Genomic DNA, 6,351 nt, shown 5'->3' on the forward strand with positions numbered 1-6,351 from the left:
TTATCATCCATAAATCAATCCATCGCTCTGCCCATCGGAATGAATCCTTCCCATGTCTGGCAGTTTATCCAAATCCGTCACTTGCCCATTAGGATGTCTCCTTCCCTAGTCCGACAGTTTATCCAAATCCATGTCCTACTCTTGGCAAGAGATGTCAGTTGGTAATGTGCATGTTGTTTGCATGCTTGAGCTTTTCTCTTTGTTTTCATCTTGTGTCCTAGGACTATACCTGTTCAAGAATGCCTTGATCATCCTATATCTTGGTATGTCTTAGTTGGTGTATAATGGGGCATAGTTTTCATGGCATGGTGTGTTTGAGGGTCTTCCTTGTTTGAACCTGCAACCCTGCATTAGTGTTTATGAACACTTGCATGATTATGTACAAGGCATTCCTATTTGACTAGGTGTCATTCCATGCCTCAGATCTTCATATCATTCTGGTTCTTATAATCAGTGGTGTAGACTATCCATGGCAATATCAAATCTAGGTTTTCTCTCTATACTTGCTCAACAAGAAATCCAATCCATTTATCATTTCTTTGTCTCATTTCATTCACAACACTCCAACCCATCCTACTTCCCTCTTTCATTATCTTCATCCTTTCATCACTTATTCTTCTAATTCCTTTTTGAGAGCACACCTGTGTTCTTCGAACTCGCATGTCCTCTCGAGGAGGCATACAACTACTTCCTCGTCATCCTTCCTCCTCATCATTATTTCTTCATCTCATGACTGGGGCATCCTACTACTAGTCCTTATCATTTTCTTCACCTCATGATTGGGGCATCATGCTACTAGTCCTTATTCTTTTCTTTCACTATGTTTTATTCTTCTTTGATATAACATCATTTCATGATGCTATATCAAAGAGGGGCAAAATGTAGACACCTAAAATTAATATTTAATTAATTTAAGCCTATCAACATAATTAATTAACTTAATTATGTTATCCTTATTCTTCTCAATGTTAATTAAATCTAATTTAATTAATCCTGTCACTATTGTCCAATAATTAATTTATCAAATAAATTAATTATTCCCCTATTCCTCTAAAGTCCCCTCCAATAATTATTTCCTTTAAACCCACTCAGTTAATTAATTCTAATTAATTAACCTAGTCATGTGATTCCTACAAATCACCTTTCCTAATCCCACTCAACCTAATTAATCCTTCTAGAATCTCTCATAATCATGTTTATCATTATCCCTCAATTTTTAATTTTCCACTCATGTCACATAAACATTGAGTCCCTCAAAAGAAATTCAAATTTCTTTGAATCCCTCAATGCATCCTTATTTTGGAATTTTTAATTCCTCATATTTGAAATTCAAATTTCTCCCCTTTTCCCAAGGAATTTAATATTCTTGTTTATTTTACCAAGGCACCCTTGATCCATGCCTTCTATCTCAAATCAATCTCAACCCTTCATGATCAAATCAATCTTGGCCCTCCATTAGCCTTCTCCAATCTATAAATTGGCACCTATTCTCCTCACAAATAATCCACTTCTCATGCATTGTCATGCTACCTATTTCTTCTCTCATTCTCTTCATAATCCTCTATCAAATCCATCCATCCTTAATCTTTCAACCCAAATCCAATCTAACAATCCTCTTACCTTATTGAGCATTTGGAGAGCATTCCACATCCATCAAGAAGGAGCCCATCCAATCAAGTTGAAGAGATGTGCTATTCAACTTCACTGAAGGCTCAATTCGAGGAAGAGGTAAAATAACAAAGGTATAAAATGATATTTTGATGTTTTGTGGTTTTCTTGCTTATTTCATTGTCATTTTGATCATTTGACCTTTCATTCCGTTTTCCCCTCTTCAAGATTCACAAAATAAATCCAATGACAAAGTGTATAGGAGACCTAACTTATATATACAAAGTGCATAGGAGACCTAACTTATATATACAAGGTGAGAAATATGATTAGACAAGATTGTGACAATTGTTTGATTCCTATGAGATGATACAACAAAAATATAAGATTTAAGATAAGATAAGATCACATGACACTTAGACTTCTAGAAAGATTCTTAGATCCCTAAGTAAACTAACATGACCTACTATGTGAAATAGTTAGATAAAACACCTCACTCACATCAACAAATATGTGTCTACATTATAATTATTATCAATTAAAAACTTAATATAAAATAAAATATGCAATTAAAATTATAAAAAATAGATATTAATATTAATGATTTGTGTTAAAAAATTTATGAAAATAATTTATTTGCTAGAAAAAATATTATGTTTAAAAATACTATAAAATATAAAAAATATTTTATTAACAAATATTGAAAATGAGATAACATAAGAAATCTCACAAATCTTTAAATGTTTAACACTTTGATTGTTATATTGAAAAAAAAAGTCTTTTTTTTAAATATTGATTTGCCATTCACTTAGGTTGGCCATAGAGAATTCAAGAGCACTTTACCAAATTAGATTTGCATGTTGTAATTGATGAAAAAAAAAAAAAAATCAATTTCAAAAGTCACTTTTTCAATTTTCGAATAATTTCTAATAAAATATAATGTATTCATCTACATTGTTTTTAAATCTAAATATTCTGAATTTTTTATAGTTAATTATATATTTAACTATTTAATTTATTATTCCTCATTTTTACTTTAATTGTAAACATTTGGAACCATTTTTTTTTTATCAAAACATAATTAGAATCATTTCTAGAGCAGTACACATATTGGCGCTCTATTGAAATGCTTTTTTTTTTAAGAGGAGTACAAATATTGTATTGTTTAGAATATTATAAATATTGTATCGTTTAAAATATCATAGACATTGAGTTTTCACAATTTATATTGATGTGATTTGAGCTTTTGATTTTGATTGCGTTTAGAATAGAGAAATAAAGAAGAAAACATATGTACTACATATTTAAAAGATTTTTAGAGTAGTACACATATTATTTTTTTGTTTTTAATGTTTGAAAGAGGATTTGATTTTATCCTAAAAAAGTCATGTCTTGTCTTGGAAGAAAACTTAGCTTATTGTCACATCAACAATCTTCATAGATGCTCTTGCATGCTTCATTACCACTTCAATTTCCCATCTTATAAAATTAAAAACTATACATCCTTTACATTTAAAGAGATGAATGAATATTGCAAAAACAATTTAGATTCGAGGTAACTTTTTTTAATAATTTAACAAATTAAATTATCAAAACTACAATATCTATATTTTTTCACTTCTTTAAATTAGTCCAAAAAAAATTGAATTGATTTTGAAGATTTTTTAAATATATTTTTGTTGTTAATATATCGTAATTCAATTGTGTCATTTATGAACATTCTTTACAAATTTGACTATATTTATTTGTTAATTAAAATTTACAATATAATCTAATTTTGAATTCTAATTGACTATTATATAAAGTCAAATGTATATCTAAAATGTTGAATGTACATCACTAAACTCGTTGATCCATATTTTATAAATAAATTAATATTAATTAACACGAACTCATTCCCAAAATAAATAATCTCCTTAACACTCCATCTATAAACAAAAATAGTACAATTTTATATTATAAAGTGTTCCCAAAATAAATAATCTCCTTAACACTCCATCTATAAACAAAAATAATACAATTTTATATTATTTACTTTATTATTGCTGTAATTATTTTTTCAATAATGTTCTACTACTAGATGCGAGCTGTTTTCCAACCCTAACCCGAGTCATTTCCATTTCCAGGGATAAAGGGCAATGAATTTTTTCATGTCTGCGTGTCCACACTCCACACTCCACACTCCACATCCACACTCAGGGTTTACGCTGTCAATAAAGGAAGGGCAAGAAAAGGGAGGTCACCAGCAAAAAGAGTAGCTTTGTTCTCTGTGGCCACACAAACACTGGTAAGTCGTATCTCCATTCATAGCTTTTGCTATTTTCATGATTAAAGTTTAGTCTGTCATGTTGACAAGTGTGTACGTATTTACTCCAGAATTCCATTCTAGATTTAACGGCTAAAAGGTAAAGGTTTAGATCCATTCCAGCCTCTTTCTCTTGAGAGGTGGGTGGCAGGGGTTTGGGAAGAATATAACCCTTCATAGGAATATATAGGGATTAGGTTTTCAGTTCAGGAAAGAAGAAAGAAAGATTTTTTTATAGTTTATGATGTTGGATAGTTTGTATAGATCTACAGATGATTTATAACAACAATATAGATGATTTATAGCAGCAATATAAGACTACCATGTATATACCTGTTGAGAGAATCCTTTTTCCCTCTTCTATTGGGTTGGTCAAACAAGAAAATCTTCTTGTTAGGGAAACCTAAATACCCATCTACTTACCCAGCTGCTTGAAATGGGTATGTACTGTTTGGGAAACCAGGTGGATCTGCACCACCCCCTATACCAACAGTTCCAGCTACTTTCTTGAACTCCTTAAAATTTTGCTTCTTTGGAACAGAATCAGTACTACTGTTTCGAGATAGTTGTCTGGAATTTTGCCTCTCAGTAGTCCAGAGGCAAAAACTATCACTGATTTGGCAGCACTTTATGAATTTGTCTTTGTATTTTCCAATCATTGTGCACTATGTTAATATATTTGTGGGCCTGGTTAGGTCAAAGATATATGATGATTGCTCTAGGGTAACAAGATCAGTGTTTTCTTATCATTGCTATTTGTATTAGTTATTGTCATGCACTTGTTTGAGTTAAGACATGTTCATCCAAGGACAAAATTCTATTTCAAGGCAAGATTCCGGGTTAATATTTGTTCTAAGTCGGTCTTAAAGGTTCGATTGTCTTTATTATTTGTCCATAGCATCTGAACTTACAGAAATCTTGCCAAATCTAAGGGAATGTATATGGAACTTTGAATATCAGGGGCTTATATACATTTTATCCGTGAAATAAGAGTGCAACAGTTACAACATACGAAAATGTGGCTCAATATCTCTTTCCAAAAGTGCTACGAACCTTTTATAATAAATACTTAGAATTTTTCTTTTGTTTGTAATGTGAAATTTGCATATTTGTTTTAATAGAATGTCTTAATTTAAGTATATATTAATTTTCATATCAATAAAACTGAATTTGTTTTTCAAATTTTCATATTGTTTTTAATATTTCTTATACATTTGATCATATTTGTACAAATTTATATATATTTAATATTTACTCCATTTTTTATTAATTATTAATATTCATTCTGGGTCAATTTTATGATCTAAGGTGGTCCATTAATATAATATTTAGGTATATTTTTATCGGGAGCGAAATGACGGCACAAGATGGCAGCAGGATCGACACTACCGATAGGAGCAGGATTACCGATGTGCGCTATTCTGGTGCTCAGTCTGCGAAGGTTGGATCTTGGAGCGATGAAGTGGAAGGAGAATGGTTAATGGTTTCATTTGGAATAACAAAGGTTGGTTTCGCAAGGCTAAGCATCCCGCATCCGAGGCCCCCCGTAAATGGTATCCACCACCTGAACCTAGCATTTCCGATGCGGCACCCAAGAGAGGCAATCCTCACACTGACTCTTTTTTGGTTACCCCAATTGATCATGGTAATCTCCAAAATCAGAATGGGCGCTTCAGGCAAGATATCTCAAGGGCGGACCAAGCCAGGTTTTGGAGATCAAACTTTCGTCCTAAAAATCAGAACCCTTGGTCGAACCAAGAAAGATTCCTTGACTTTCGAAGAGCCACCTCCCTCCCTCAGCAACCCCGTTTTCATAAACCGATAAGAAAAACCTCAAGACCCACCATCTTTTTGGATGAGAATAAAATTAATTTTGCTTGGTCAAATTTGCTTGAGTCTTGCCTTTTCGTCAAGTGGGGTGGTGGAAAGCGGGTTAAGGACAACTTTGAATCCTGGTGTAGAGTGCAGTGGGGAAAGGATATTAACATTAATATTCTCTCGAATGATTTTTATATGATTGAATTTATGAGCAATGAGGAGAAATGGCAAGCTAAAAATAAAGGTCCATACATCTTAGATGACATTGAAGTTCACACCATTGATTGGAAGCCCAATTTCAACCCCCGAACGCATGTATTGCCAGACAACAAGGTATGGATAAGACTGTATAATTATCCCTCGGATTATTGGCACATTGATGTCATTAAAAATATATGCAAAGACCTTGGCACCTTTGTATCAACAGATGACATCTTGGAGGATAAATTATGGGGAAGCTTCCTCAGAATTTGTATTAGTACAGATCAAATCACCAAGATCCCCGACGAAGTCAGAATTATTGGGGCAGGGAAGATATGGATCCAAAAGATTAATAGAGAAGATCAGCTGCATATTTGTCCTAAATATTTTTCCTTAGATCATACCGGTATTAGTTGTGA

Source organism: Cryptomeria japonica, chromosome 10 (assembly GCF_030272615.1).
Source record: "Cryptomeria japonica chromosome 10, Sugi_1.0, whole genome shotgun sequence".
Taxonomy (NCBI): Eukaryota; Viridiplantae; Streptophyta; class Pinopsida; order Cupressales; family Cupressaceae; genus Cryptomeria; species Cryptomeria japonica.